This window comes from Carlito syrichta, unplaced genomic scaffold (assembly GCF_000164805.1).
Source record: "Carlito syrichta isolate Samal-C Ts95f unplaced genomic scaffold, Tarsius_syrichta-2.0.1 Scaffold316368, whole genome shotgun sequence".
NCBI classification, from domain to species: Eukaryota; Metazoa; Chordata; class Mammalia; order Primates; family Tarsiidae; genus Carlito; species Carlito syrichta.
The window spans coordinates 345,885-362,095 of record NW_007260464.1 but is presented as its reverse complement, the minus strand read 5'-3'; positions in this window follow the sequence as shown (position 1 = coordinate 362,095).

Here is a 16,211-nt window from a genome sequence, read left to right as displayed (position 1 = left end):
TCTTGGCACAAGAATGCACTCTTGGCCATCCCAGTGTGGAGTAGGAGGGAGTCCCAAGACACTGGAGTAACACTGCTGTTCAGGGAAGGCACAGAAGAGTTTGCACATGGAGCAAAGTTGCTGTGGCTACAAGTCCCACTCTGCTTCCCACCTTGACGTCAGGCAGTTTGCCTTGTGAATGTCCAAGTGCAGTTGGTCTCTGGGCCGCCGGTATTCTCTGGCATCCAGGTTGATGGATTTTTCTCTTCTTTGCACTCTGTGGTTATTGTTACTTCTTTGAAGAGTTGTGGGGCATGCTGCTGGTCTTACTGGGTGCCGAGGAAACTCTGTCTTGGTTTACTCCATAGTAGAAACTCACCCTAGCTGCCTCCCATTGGTCACTTTAATCCACTCTCCTTTGTATATTTCTGATGCCAATTCTTTATCAGATATGTGTTTTGCAAACATTTCTTCCTTTCATGCTACTTGTCTTTGCATTCACAATGTCTGTGTCAGCAGAAGTTTTTAATTTTAATGAAGTCCAGCTTATCAAATATTTTTTTCAAGGATCAAACTTCTGGGGCTTTATCTAAAGAATCATTGCCAAATCCAAGGTCACCTATTTTCTCCTATGTTGTCTTTGAGGAGTGTTATATCACCATGTTTTACATTTAGGTTTATTATCCATTTGGAATTAATTTTGGTGAAAGGTGTAAGGTCAGTGTCTAGATTAATTTTATTTTTTGCATGTAGGTATGCAGTTGTTCTAGCAGCATTTGTTGAAAAGACATTCCTTTCTCCACTGAATTGCTTTTGTTCCTCCTGAAAGATTGGGTGGTTATAATTGTGTGGATCTATTTTGGGGCTCTCTATTCTGTTCCACTGATCTTTTTTTCTATTCTTTTGCCAATATTCCTCAGTCTTGATTGCTGTAGCTTTATAGTACGTTTTGAAGTTGAATAGTGTCTACTCTTTGACTTTGCTTGTCTCCTGCAATATTGTGTTAACTATTTTGGGTCTTTTTATCTTTCCATATAAACTTTAGAATCCATTTGTCAGTGTTCACAAAGTAACTTGCTGGAATTTTTATTGGTATTGCATTAAATCTGTAAGTCCATTTGGCAAAAACGGACATCTTAATAGTATCAAGTCTTCCTATTCATGAACATAGAATAATAGCTCTCCATTGATTTAGATCTTTGTTGTTTTTAAATAAGAGTTTTATAGCTTTCCTCATAAAGTCCTGGAATATATTTTGTTAGATTCATACCTAAGCATTTCATTTTCTGATCATCATGTTTTACATTTATGTTTTTTATCCATTTGGAATTAATTTTGGTGAAAGGTGTAAGGTCAGTGTAAATGTATCTGTATTTTTAATTTCAAACTCTCATTTGTTCATTGATGGCATATAAAAAATGAGTTTTTGTATATTAGCCTTATATTATACAACCTTGTTATAATTAGTTATTAGTTCCAGGATTTTTTGTTGTTGTTGATTCTTTGTGATTTTCTACACCAGTCATCATGTCACCTATAGACAGAGACAATTTTATTTCTTCTTTTGTAATCTGTATGCTTTCTATTTCTCTTTCTGATCTCACTGTACTAGCTAAGACTTTCAGTATGATGTTTAATGGGAGTGACAAGAAAGGATATCATTGCCTTCTTGTTGATCTTAGTGGAAAACATCTAGCTTTGTACCCTTAAATATGATGTTACTGTAGTTTTTTTGTAAATGTTCTTTATCAAGTTGAGGAAGTTTCCCTTTATCCTAATTTGCCAACAGTTTTTATTCTAAAGGGCTGTTGGGTTTTGTCAAATGCTTTTTCTGCTTTTATTGATATGGTTGTATGATTTTTCTTCTTTAGCCTGTTGATGTGATGGATTACATTAATTGATTTTTGAAGGTTAAACTAGTCTTGCATATCTAAAATAAATGTTACTTGGTCGTAGAGTGTACTTTTAAATATAAGTAATTTTGGATTTTATTTGCTACCATTTTGTTGGGGACTTTTGCATTTATGTTCATGAGTTTGTAGTTTCCTTTTTTTGTAATGTATTTTGTCTAGATTTGGAATTAGAGTAATGCTGGACTCATAGAATGAGCTAGAAAGTATTCTTTCTATTTCTGTGACATTTTCTGGAAATGATTGTAGCGATTGGCATAATTTCTTCTTTACAGGTCTGACAGACTTTACCAATGAACTCATCTACTTTCTCTTTTGAAATATTGTTGTTGTTGTTGTTATTATTATTATTATTGAGTTAGAGTCTCACTCTGTCGCCCAGACTGGAGTGCAGTGGCACACTCCTGGCCACTGCAGCCTCGACCTGCTGGGCCCCTGCGATCCTTCCACTTCAGCCTTCCAAGTAGCTGGAGCTACAGGTGCACACTACCACGCCCAGCTAGTTTTTGATTTATTGTAGAGACAGGTCTCACCAAGTTGCCTAGGTGGGTCTCGAACCCGCAGGCTCAGGCAATTCACTCACCTCGGCTTCCCAAAGTGCTGGGATTACAGGCTGAGTCACTGAGCCTGTCCTAAAATATTATTAATTATTGACTCAATTTCTTTAATGGATATAGACCTATTCAGATTCTTTATATCTCTTTGAATTTTGGTAGATTGTATCGTTTAAAGAATTGGTTCATTTCATCTTGGTTATCAAATTTGGGCATAATTTTTCATAATATTTTCTTATTACCACTTTAATTTTTACACTATCGATAGAGCCCTATCTTTCATTTCTGATATTAATATTTGCACCTTCTTTCATTTGTTTTCTTAGATAGCTTAGCTAGTGATTTATCAATTTTATTGATTTTTTCCAAAAAGCTTTTAAAAACATTTTCTCTATTAGCTTTTGTTTTCAACTTCATCAGTTTCTGCTATAATTTTTAATATTTATTTTACTCTTTTTATTTTTGATTTAATGTGCTTCCCCTCCTTGTTTTCTAGGTGCTTGCTTAGGTTATTGATTTAAGATATATCTTCTTTTTTAATGCACGCAATGCTATAAATTCCCCTCTGTGCACTGTCTCACTGCATCCTCACATATTATGAGAAGTTGTATTTTTATTTTTATTTAGTTCAAAAATCTTTTAAATTTATCTTAATTCTTATTCTTTGATCTTTATGTTATTTAGAAGTGTATTTAATTTCCCAGTAATTTGAGCATTTTTCAGCTTTCTGTTGTTGGTTTCTGTTAATTCCATTGTTGTCTGAGAGTAGAAATTGTACGATTTCCATTCTGTTTTTTTTTTTTTTGAGTTAGAGTCTCACTCTGTCACCCAGACTGGAATGCAGTGGCCGCTACTGGCCACTGCAGCCTCGACCTGCTGGGCTCCGGCGATCCTTCCACCTCAGCCTTCCAAGTAGCTGGAACTACAGGCGCGCACTACACGCCTGGCTAATTTTTTGATTTTATTGTAGAGTTGAGGTCTTGACAAGTTGCCCAGGCAGGTCTTGAACCCGTGGGCTCAGGCAATTCACTTACCTCAGTCTCCCAAAGTGTGGGATTACAGGTTGAGCCACCGAGCCTGGCTGATTTCCATTCTTTTAAACTGTTAAGTTGTGTTTTATAGTTCAGAATTTAGCCTATTTTGGTGAATATTCTGTGAAATCTTGAGAAAAGTGTGTATCCTGCTGTTGTTTCAAGTATTTTGTAAACGTCACTGAGATCTTGATTAATGGTGCTGTTCAGTAAAACTATGTCTTTATAATTTTTTGACTATCAGATCTGTCCATGGTAGAGGGACATTGAAATCTCCAGCTAAAGTAGTGGATTTATCTATTTCTCCTTGAAATTCCATCAGTTTTGCCTCATATATTCTGATGATCTGTAGTTAGACACACACACAGGTAATAAGGATTTTTATGTCTTCCTGGAGAATTGACTCTTTTATCATTATGTAATGTCCCTCTTTAATCCTGATAATTTTCTTTGCTTTGATGTCAAGTTTGCCTGAAATTAATGGAGCTGTTTCAGTTTTCTTTTTATTAGCGTAGCATAGGATATCTTTCTCCATTTGTGCCTCTTATTTAAGTTAGTTTCTTGTGGACAGTACGTAGTTGGATCTTGCTTTTAGAGTTTGCTCTAATGTGTATTTAGACCATCAAAGCTTAAAGTGATTACTGATCTAGTTAAATCAATAAGTATTTATATTCTTTAGTGTTTTCTATTTGTTCTTGTTCTTGGGTTTTTCTTTTCCTCTTTCTTTCTTTTGTTGCCTTCTCCGATTTTAATTGAGCATTTTATGTAATTCTATTTTCTCTCCTGTTTTGGCATATAAATTATACTTCTTTTCAAACTTTTTTTTATAGAGGTTGCCCTAAAGTTTGCAATAATACATTACAACTACTCTAAGCCACTTTTATATGAGATCGGAAATGTTCAAGGTGGTCTGGCCGTAGACTTCCAAGTTACTTTCAAATAACTCTATACTGCTTCATGGGTTGTACAAGTGTCATATAACAATATATTTACAATGTCTGCATACTGTCCCCTATGGCATTGCTGTCATTCATTTTACTTATTCATAAACTCTAACCTCTGAACACAGTGTTGCTGTTATTATTCTGAACAAACTGCTATCTGTTAGACCAAATAGGAATATAAATACATTAAAATATTTTATTTTATTTTCACTTATTCCTTCTCTGATATTCTTCCTTTTTAATATAGATCTGCATTGTTTGACCTATTCAATTTTTCTTCTCTCTGAAAACATTTCAACATTTTTTTCATGGTGGGTCTACTGGCAACACATTCCCTCCATTTTTGTTATGTGAGAAAGTATTTCACCTTTACTTTAAAAGATAATTTTGCAGCATACAGAATTTCTAGGTTGACAGTGTTTTCTTTCACCTCTTCAATATTTCATTTCACTCTCTTCTTGCTTGAACAGTTTCTGAAGCGAAATCCAATGTAATTCTTTTTGTAAAAAATGTAATTCACCAATTTTTATTAATTTGTGGAAAAAACCTAACTAGTAAGCCAAGAAATGCAAATCAAGCAAAAATGGAACTTTCTATGGCCTGTAAACTTGGCAAAGTTTCAAAAAATGAAATTATTATTTTTTTAGTTTGATGTTTTATTTTTAATTGTGTGGGGTACATATGAGGACTTGTTATATAAGAATATTGCAGGAAGGCAAGGTTTGAGTTTCTGAAGAATCTCCTTTCCCCAGTAGTGGTCATGGCATCCAATAGTTAGCTTGTTTCCATTATGTTTCCTCTGTCTCTCCCTCCTTTAAAAGTGCCCAGTATCTGTTGTTCCTATCCTTGTGCTCATGTGTCCCAACTGTTTAGTGACCTTTATGAGTAAGAATAATGTGGTATTCAGTTTTTTGTTTCTGTGATAATTCACTTAGAATGATGGTCTCCAGCTGCATTTACGTTGCTGCAAAATACATAATTTTCTTTTTTATGGCTACGTAGTGTATTCCATAGTGTATTTGTACCACATGTTCTTTACTCAGTGCACCTTTGATGAACATCAGGGTTGGCTCCAGGCTTTGCTATTGTGAATGGTGCTGAGATATATATATTTATATATTATGTAGGTGTCTTTTTGGTAGAGTGATTTATATTCCTTTGGATATATTTCCAGAAGTGGAGTTGCTGCTTCAAATAGTAGCTCTAGTTTTAGTTCTCTGAAAAATCTCCAAGCTGCTTTCCTGGATTTTCCTTGGTGTTTTATTGATTTGAAAACATTATCATGCCTGAAGAATTGAAATATTTCTTTCCTTCTTTTCTCTTTTCTTTCTCCTCCTGTTATTTCCATTATGTGTATGCTACATCTTTTGTAGTTGCCCTTCTGTTCTTGAATATTCTGATCTATTTAAATTCTTTTCTTCTCTTTTTCAGTTTGGGAAGTTTCTCTTGAATCTTCAAACCCATTGATTTTTTAAAAAATCGCCCATGTCCTATTTATAAGCCCAACAAAGTCATTCTTCAACTCTGTTTTTGAGGTTTTAATTTGTAGAATTCAGTTGCAATTTTTTTTCTTTAGAGTTTCCATTTTTCTGTCTTACCTCTCTGTCCTTGCCAACTTTTTCTGTTAAAACTCTCAGAGTATTAAGCATAATTATTTTAAATTTCGGATCTATGTCTGAGTTTGCCATATCTGAATGTTTCTCATGCTTGCCCTGTCTCTTCACACTGTCCTTTGCCTTTCAGTATGCCTTGTAGTATTTTGTTAAAAATTGGACGTGATGTTCTGGGCTAAAAACTAAGGTAAATAGGCATTTAGTGTGAAGTTCTATCAGGCTAGGAGTTAGGCTATTTACTGTTTGTTGTAGTTGTAAATCTCAGAAACTATTATTTCCCTTGGTGTTCTTATTTTTGTCACCTCTATTGTATTTCAGTTTCCCTAGAGACTTCTTTTTGCATTAAGATCTGAAGCTTGTAGTTCTTTCTGTTCTAATTCTCTATTGATATTGTAAAATGTGGAGGAAAAAAAATCATTGTATTGTCCTACCTATTAGATCTTTTAGCTTTGCCCCTTGACTGTGACCTTCACAAACGTTTCTCAGTCTCCTTCCCTCTAATGACACCAGAAGCTTGGAGGAAGCCATAGCTGGGTATTTTCCTTCTCCCACGTCAGTTAGGTGCTAGTAAAACCCAAGGTAGTTAGACTCTGGTAAAATTGTTTTTCTTAAGGAGAGTTTTGTTAAGGAGAACAGAATGTTCTGGGTATATTTTAAACTGGTTACTCTTCCACCTTCTCATTGTAGAAACACAAGGGCACTTTTCTCTGATTTCTACTGTGAAAACTTAGTAAGGCTTATCGAGATAAAACTCAGGAAAGTGTGGGAAACATCCTAATACTGGTCTTCCTTGATGTTGTGTCTGTCTGTCTCTCCAGTTTTGGATGCTTCACTTTGTGCTTTGTTCTCAATTTTCTGGTGGATCTAAGAATAGTTGTTGATTTTCAATTTTCTTTTTTTTAGTTTTTACCCATTGTATGAGCTAAGTTCATTACTTTTTTTCTTTTATTTTTATTTATTTTTTATTATCAAGATGTGGGGTACAATTCAGGGTTAGGTATACAAAGGTTGATTATGCAGGTACCCTTGTTGATGAGGTATGCCCTCCCTCCCCTAGCAGTTTCCCTCAACTGCCAATCTCACCCCCCCTCCCCTGACAATTTCCCATTACTAATCAGCCCTCTGTGACCTATGTGACACAATTAAACCCCACCATGGCAGCAATCATGTGACTAACCCACCATCTGCCTGCTGTCCATCACCTGTGCTTGTCTGTCCCTTTGTGATGACATGGAGCAGACCACCACCCAATCACCTTAATGATCTCCCCCCATCTAGGGTAATGGTTAAAAGGACTCAACAACAAGCAACCAGCGACCATTGCCTTACTAGACTCTGGTGTGGCCATGTGCTCTTTGAGCTATGGCTGTCTCCATGCTTCCTGACTTTGGTTCCCCTCCCCCACCTTGGGGAGGTGAATCTTCTCTCTCCCTTCTCTTTCTCTCTTTAATTTACTTTTTAAATAAACTTTTCTTTCTTTGCTTGTCTCTTTGTGTGTTGCAATTGTTTGATTTACTCGGATCTCTGGGTTACCGGTGCTGCGCCCCTCGCTCCATCCACCCTCACCCTGTCTGGATCCTAACAGGTTCCATGTTTTTGCTATTGCGAATAGAGCTGCAACAAACATACCTGTGCAGGTATATTTTTTGTGGAATGCTTTGAGTTATTCCAGGCATATTCCCAGTTGGGGAATTGCTGGGTCATATGGAAGGTCAATTTCTAGTTCTTTCAGAATCTCCAGATTGTTTTCCAGAGAGGTTGCACTAGTTTGCATTCTTACCAGCAGTGTAGAAGCATTTCTTTTTCTCCACATCCTCGCCAGCATTTGTTGTTTGTTTTATTAATGATGGCCATTCTTACTGGAGTTAGGTGGTATCTCAATGTGGTTTTGATTTGCATTTTCATTACATGTTATACCAGAAAGCAGAAGTCTGGATTATCTTCTATAGAATATCTTCACAGCAAAGAAACATGGAAGATGGAGATAGCGCTTCCCTTGGAAATTAAGGGTAGGTTTGATTACAACTTTTTCCAGAGCAAAACATGGACCTGCTTACTGCCCATTAACAAAGATTCAGGTTTTCCAGTTCAGGACTCCTCTCCTATAACACAACCTACTTACAGGTGCCTCTTGGCTCTGTATTTTTCCATGCAGTAGAAATTGGGACTTGAGAAATTGACCCCAAAACATTTTCATACTCTAGGTGTTGCTATTACTGTGAGTAATAAAGTTTTTGATCTTTGACCCAGGAGTCTCATGTCTTTTTTTGGCATCAATAAAGCTGCATTGGACTAATTTGTTTCTTTGTAACTAGAGTAAATCTCAGATCCTTCAATTGTTATTGATAATTGGTCTCATATATTTACCAGAACATAGTGGAGAGATTTAATTAAATTTCCAGAAACTTGCTTATTCTTAATAACAATTATTTCAGCTACCTCTACTTCTGTCTAAATTTTCTCTTTACACAGTAATTGTAAAGAGGAGGAAGGACCTTTTCCTTCATCTTATTTTTTTTGTCTTTGTTTTTTCTCCATTCTTTTCCATCTGCTTATTAGTTAAATATTACTGTGCCTGAATTCTGCTTTGGGCTGTCTTCTCTTTTCACTGGATGAGCTTCTCCTTGTTGTTGACTCCTAAGTCCAGGTCTCCAGCTACACCCTGAGTGCCAGATGAGAGGTTCCAATTACTGATTATACATCTTCAGATGCTCTTTCTTAGGCATCTAACACAAAGCATGTTTAACACTGAGATAGGGATTATGCATGAAGATCCTAGAAGCGTCAAGTTGCCAGAGTTGAACCCCAGCTCCCTCCCTCAATCTTTAACCACAGGCAAGTGACCAGCAGCTTAATGAGGAAACATGAAACTAAATTGCTAAGATTAAAATCTCATAGCCACCCGTTTGTCATTATTTTACTGGATTAACGCACTTGTCATGCTTGCTTATGATTCCATATCTAATTAGTTTCGTAGCTATCTTGTTAGATACTAAGATCTTGAGCACAGGGTTCATAATGTTTTGTTTACCGTTATGTTCCCAAGGTCAAATGTAGTACCTCCCATATAGGAGGACTTAAAAAATGCTTGGGTGATGAAAAGGCTGAATGAATAAATACATGAGCTGAGCAGGCAGCAGTGGAAACACTGTGGAGAATTTGCAGACTTGGCCCTTTTGCAGTTGACTTGACTGTTAATGAACATGTAGCCCACAATGATATATTACTGCTAGGCATTTGAATTATTTCCAAGTTTCCATTCATATAGAAGAAGGTAATAGGGGAATCTTTGTATTACATTCAAATATTTTTTCTTTTTTACTTCTTTGGTATAAATCTCTAGGGTGAAATTCTTCAGCTAAGAATTCTAGAGCAATTTCCATATCTCACTGTATAATCTAAAACTTTTATCACAAGAGATTGGCCCATTTTCCCATTGATATTTGGATCTTTGTCTTTAATAAAGGATTGGCCTAAAGGGGCCATAGTCACTGCCTTCAAGGACATGAAGATTTACATGAGAATCTTTTTGTCCGAATTCAAGAAAAAAAATGCTCTCAATTAAAGCAATAGGCATATCTTTTATAAAAGAAGAATACTGATTTGACTGTATAGAAAGTAGAATACTGGATTTGTAATTTGAGATTCTTGGAAAGGTTAACTAATAAAATAGGGAATCATTAGTCATTCTCCTGTATGAAAAGAGGTGAACCAGATGCATTTTAAAGGTCTCTGAGAGGCTACCTGGTAAAATAACACTATAATTTATTGTTATTATATGTTCCAGGAACTGTGATAAGTGATTTTTATGGTAAAGACTGTTTTATTTAGTCCTCACAAAATGCATATGAAGTAGAGAATATTCTTATCTTCATTTTTTAATATATGAACAAATAGAGGCACAGAGAAGCTGAGTAACTTCTTCACTGCACTCTTTTAGTAAGTGCATTGGGATTAGAACTCAGATCCAAATAAGTTTAAAGTTGTTGCTCTAGTGTCCACATCCATCAACAAACAAATTACTGCTGTAATCAGAACTTAGAATCAAGTTAATTTTCTTGAATTACATGTAATGATATGAATATTCATTATTTTGTCATAAGGAACCTACTAGTTTCTGTACAGGAAAGTAAGGAAGTAGGATCCACACTTCCTTAGCATTGAAGAAGGGATGTTTAAGGGGGTCATTGTGTGACCCTCTTTTCGATTGCATGGGATGGGGACTGACTTCTCTGATTAGTTCATGTCAGACAATCATTGGGATGCATTTCACTAATGGTGGGGCCACTGTCCATCTGTCCACAGTCCACTAGGAACATTAGTTATTCATCTTTACCTAACATTTGGCTATGTGACTTCATGCAGGCACTGCAGACCCTGCTGTCTCTATCCCCCTTTCTTGAAGGCAGATGAGAGCATGTGGAAACCAACATTTGGATTACGAATGAGGAGCAGGAATTCCCTCTTAAACCATAAGCATGCCTTTCTTTTTCTAGTTCAACTTTGGCCAAAACTGTGTATTAGAGCTTTGGAAATTCACATGGATATCAATAACATATATAGAATATCTGGTTTTTCATTTGATTCTAGATGATTGTATGTGTCCCCCCCAATATAGATACTGGAGAAAAGGATGAGTCACGGGCATCAAAATCACACCCTGTCCCCCTGAGACTCTTGACAGATTGGTTGGTGTACTTTGATGCTTATATAGTTTGGTTGTCTGTCTTCAACTTAACAATCATAAAACTCAGTTGTTGAAAGCAAGCCTGAATATAGTTTATTTTATTAGACATTAAAATGTGCTTAGGACCATACCAGTATGTCCTTAGTAAAGCTGGGATTAGATCATAGGCCTTTCAACTCAAATTTAGCATTCTTTCTCTAAAGGTATCTAGCTCTCTCAAGATCTTTGACTTCAAGAGTTTCCATGTTCTCACTTCCCTTTTATCCACATGTCTTTAATATGAAGCCAACCTTGAGTGTGGAAACAGAAAAAGATCTTTGAAAAGCATCTTTCTCAACACCCTCATTTCCTCAAAAAAACACATGGTACTTGTACCATGCTAGAAATTGTTCTAAGAACACTACAAATGTTAATTAATTTAATTCTCAAATAGACTTCATGGAGTAGTTAATATTAGTAGTAGTTGTTTTTATTGTTATTCTCCATTCTGAGGCATGGAGAAGTTGAGTAATTTGCATAATGTCACAGAGCTGGTAAGTATTGGAGTCAGTATTTAACTCAGAGATATAGGGACACCAGAGCCCCTGGGAAAGATTGCTACACTGTGATGCTCTTGTTTTACTAATTAAGAAGCAGCAACCAAGGTTGGGGAAGTGACTTCCAGAATACTTTAGTGAGTTGAGGGGAAAAGCCTGAGTCTTGGTCCCCTAGGCCCCTTTCCTTGACACCATGAAGGCCTTCCCCAGTTAGGTTATTTTCTCAAATTGTCCCGCTTTTGTTCTTTTAATTCCAAATAGGGTTCAAGCACCAAGAAACCCAGGATCATTTTTCAATGTCTCACCTTTATTTATGTTTTCTGGGAAGAGGAGTTAAAAAGAAAGTCAGCAGTCTGCAAAATGAAATATTTTGCCCTTGCCTCTAGAATACAACCAGGCCAAGTTGTAACTCAAATCAGTCTTTGTACTGCTAGGTCATAAATCCCTTCAAACCAAGTTGGCATTAAAATGAATGGGAGAGCAGGGTCTGCTCTTAAATCACAATGAACCAACCAATGAGATCACTGAAAAATCCTCTTTCCCTTTATTTCTGACACTGACTGGCGGAGATGACTTACCGCTGTTACAGAGGCACTGCACCTCATGCCCCTGGCAGCAGGCTCCTTTAGCCCGGCTGTTTTGCTCTCTTTAGTCTTTGCATCTTCCTGATGTTGTGGGCTAAACAGAAAAGGGCTTCCTGCACGTGATGGGGAGAGCCCAGACTGGGGAGGCCAGTTCTCTTCTGTCTCAGTGACTAACTTATTGTGTAGCCAGAGTTGAGGAATTTAATCTGCAGCCTTCTGCACTGAAATCGCAATTTAGGGCACTAGAGAGCACGTCCCTCTTTTGGCTGTTCCTAAGGAATGGATCCAGCCCTCCTATACTATTTCATAATCCAGGGATTCAAGGTTGATCCGTGTTCTATCTCTTCTCTGAAGCACACTATGCATGCCTGGAGGTGATGAAGTGATTTGGCCCAAATCACTAAATAATATGGTGGTGGGGCTGGGATGGTGATTTAGTTTCCTATGATTGATGTGACAAATTATCTCAAACTGGGTAGCTTTAAACAACAGAAGTTTATTCTTTCACAGATTTGGAAGCTGGAAGTCCAAACTCAAGTTGTTGGGAGATTTGTTCTTTTCATGGGCTATCTATGCAAAGATTCTTCCTTGCTTCTTTAGATTTGATGGTTGCTGGTAATTCTTGTTGCCCCTTGACTTATAGATCTCTGATTCTGTTATCACATGACCTTTCTGTATGTCTCCTCTGGGTCTCTCTGTTCAAATTCCCCTGTTTTATAAGAACACCACTTGCTAGATTTAAAGCCCACCCCAATCCAGTATGCCTTCGTGTTAACTTGATTACATTTATCAAAGACTTTATTTTCCAATAAAGTCACAGTCACGGGTACCAGGTTAGGACTTGCCCATATCTTTGTTTTGTTTTTTTTTTTTTGATAACACAACTCAGTGCGCAGAAGAAAAGAACCCAACACTTCTCACCCAATATTAGTATCAGGTCAAGAGGAATGAAAGAAGTGATAGAGAAACGTAAAACGAAAATGTTAGAAGTTATTTTAAGCTGAAAGGCAATCATACTTAATAGCAAGTTACCTGATATTTACATGATGTTTCTGATGAGTGTTTTTAGGTTTCATTTTTTTTGACCTTTACAAAAACATAATGAGGCCAGTAAGGCAGGTATTACTATATCCATTTTATAGATGATGAAGTTTCGACACAGATTTATTGCAGACATACACCAGGAGCATTTTTGTGTGGAGCTGCTCGTAGACAGAGTGGGAATGAGAGGGGAGATAAGAGCTGAGGGTCAAATTATAAAATTACATAAGAGGAGAGTCCTTGCACGACAAGCGTGTGGAAAGACCTAAAGACTATGATTACCTCACCTCTTGAGAACATGTTTCCAAATAAACCAAGTAGTGTTCCAAACCCAGAGGGATGTATTTAAAGTCAACTAACTAATACGTAGAAAGACTAGATTTTGTTCTAAGAATTTTAGACCAGCCCTATTTCATCACAGAAATTTCTGCAATTCAAATATGAATCAATGACAGAACCAGATTGGATTCGTAGATATTTCTTTTTATGAAATGCAATTTTCAGGTAACTAGATTGGTTTTTGCTAGAGGCCTCATCATTTTAAAGCCACTCCGATAAGCAAAGCTTTGCAACACATCTGCTTGTGATGCAGCTGGACTCTTCTTAATCAGTGGAAGCAGATCTCTGGGGCTATATAATTATCCACTAACTTAGGGAGGTCAAGGGCAGTGCTACTGCCACTGCAGTTTTGCTTGTAAAGAGCTTGTGAAGTTTTCCAGACAAGTTTTCAATGTCTGGGGATGCTGGTTCTCAGCGACTCCTCTCAGCATTTCTCCTGCACAAGGGTCTAGGCAAAAAATACAAGCCTGTTATCCTTTGAAAGACCTGCTAACATAGCTGAACCTTAGCTGACATCTTGGAACTTGGCTGATAACCAGTTCTATACATTGATATAAAACTTTCCATAAGTGGTAAAAATGTGTCTTAGGTTTGTACAAATAGTGTGGTTTATGCTGAACACCTGCTTTCTTTCTGGGAGTCTAAAATTTTGGTACATGCTAGGCAGGGGGTGCCAACATAACTTTCCTTCAATAAAAACCTTGGGAGCTGAGTCTAATGAGCTTCCCTGGTAGACAACATTTCACAGGTGCTGTCACAACCTGTTTCTGGAGAAATTAAGCATGTCCGGTGTGACTCTACTGGGAAACGACTCTTGGAATCTTGCACTTGACTTCTTCTGAACTTTTTCCTATGCACATTTTCCTTTTGCCAATTTTCCTTTGTATCTTCTTACTGTAATAAATCTTATTTATGAGTACAATGATGAGTACTGTATGCTCAGTCTTGTGAGGCCTTCTAGCCAATAACTAACTCTGGGGACAGTTTTGGGACCCCAATACAAAGCTCTTCCAACCTCAGATCCTCTCATGATACATGAGAGGGTCTTCTGATCCCCGTGGGGATTTTCTCTCCCTCTCCAATGTTCTATCATTTTGAAAGACCTTTGAGGAGGAGGCACAGGCTGGAATTCCATACTACAGATGGTGCCTGACAAAAGCTTGCTAGTTAGCTCTTCTTGCTAATGATGCATCCAGGCTTGGTTATTTCATTATGTTTTTTCACCGATCTAATGCAGGATAATTTTTTTAAGGAAATAAAAGCTGCTCTCTGCCTGTGGCTTTAGTTTGGCTGACATGACAAATCTGAAAATATTTTGGTAAACAAAATTATATGAGAAATATTATCTATCTTGTATCCATCTATCTATCTAATTGTCATCTCTCCCCTGCTATGCTTACCACTACCCTACATTGGCCATCATCACCCACCTACCACAAAAATAGCTCCATCCTCAACGTTTGGCTTTCACCATTACCACCATCACACGCAACTTCCTGACATATAGTCTTTACAACAACTATGATCACCTCCATTGTCACAATTGATTCCATCACTGTTACCACAGTCATTACCATCACAAGCTCCACCATTCCCACCAGTGCCAGCATCTCTACCAAGCTGCATCATTTTCTCTACCTTCTCTTGGTGTTATCCTTACCTCCAACACCTCACCACCAGGCAGAGCCAGCATCCACTCTATAGTATAGTTCATGCCGCATTGTTACTGCTCAATCGATTGTTATTTAATAATTGAATCATCACCACCACCTTTATTAGCAAGGTCACCAGCATGATAACTATTTTTAAACCCCAGATAAATAATAATAGGGTTTTAAGAATGTTCTCAGAAAAAATCAGAATGTCTTATGGTGATCTGAACTAGGCAAATTCTTTTATGTATTAGTAGCTGCAGGCTTGTCTCCAGTATGATGAAGGAATGGAAAAGTACTGGAGGTAACACAAAGAAGAAATCAACAGCTACTTTTAGGATAGAAAGCAGGCCCAGAAAAGCTCAGTATCCCTATGCCAGAACATCAAAGACATTGATCAGGAGTGTGATGAAAATCTTACAGCATCTGGCAAAGAATTTAAATCAATACCTTTTTTAAATTCCCAAACAATACCCAAGGTCAAAGCAAGATGCAAAGCTACAAGTACATGATACAAGTCCCAGAAACTGGCCTTGAGCTTGAAAACTACAGATGGTAGCCAAATAGACTTACACGGGAGGGACAGGAGGTCTGTCTGCATCTACTTTTCTTGCTCTCTTCCCTAAGTAGCTAAGTTTACTCAGCTATTATCTGTAGAGATAAGAGGAAGCTTGCAAACTTAAGGCCAGGTTCTGGGACTCAGAATCACGTACTTCTATGGCTTTGTACCCTGCTTTGACCTTGGTTGTTGCTGTGATTTGGATATGGTTTGTTTGTCACCACCCAATCTTGTTTTGAAATGTGTTCCTCAATGTGGTCATGCTGGGAGGTGGTGCCTAGTGGGAGGTGTTTGGGGTCAGAATCTCATGCTTGGCTTGGTGCCTTTTTAGTAGTGGTTGGTTCTTGCTCTCATGAGACTGGATAGATTATTGGGGGAATGGGCTAGTTCCTGTGAGTGTGGGTTCCTCCAAAGCCAGGACGCTCCTCAACTTTGGCCCCTGTTTGCACTGCCCGTCTCCCCTTTGACATTCTCTTCTATGTTTTGACACAGTGCAAAAGACCTCACCAGAAGCCCACCAGTGCCATGCTTCTTGTATAGCCTGAGAAACATGAACCAAATAAACCTGTTTTCTTTATAAACTTCTCAGAACCTCAGGGATTCCTTTACAACAATACAAAATGGACTAAGATAAGAATCACTTTTTGATGTTTGGGTCTTCTACTTTGGCGCTAAGACTCAGCATCATCCAATCTCATCTTTCTTTTTTTCTTTTGAGTTGGAGTCTCACTCTGTTGCCCAGACTGGAGTGCAGTGGCATGCTCCTGGCCACCGCAGCCTCG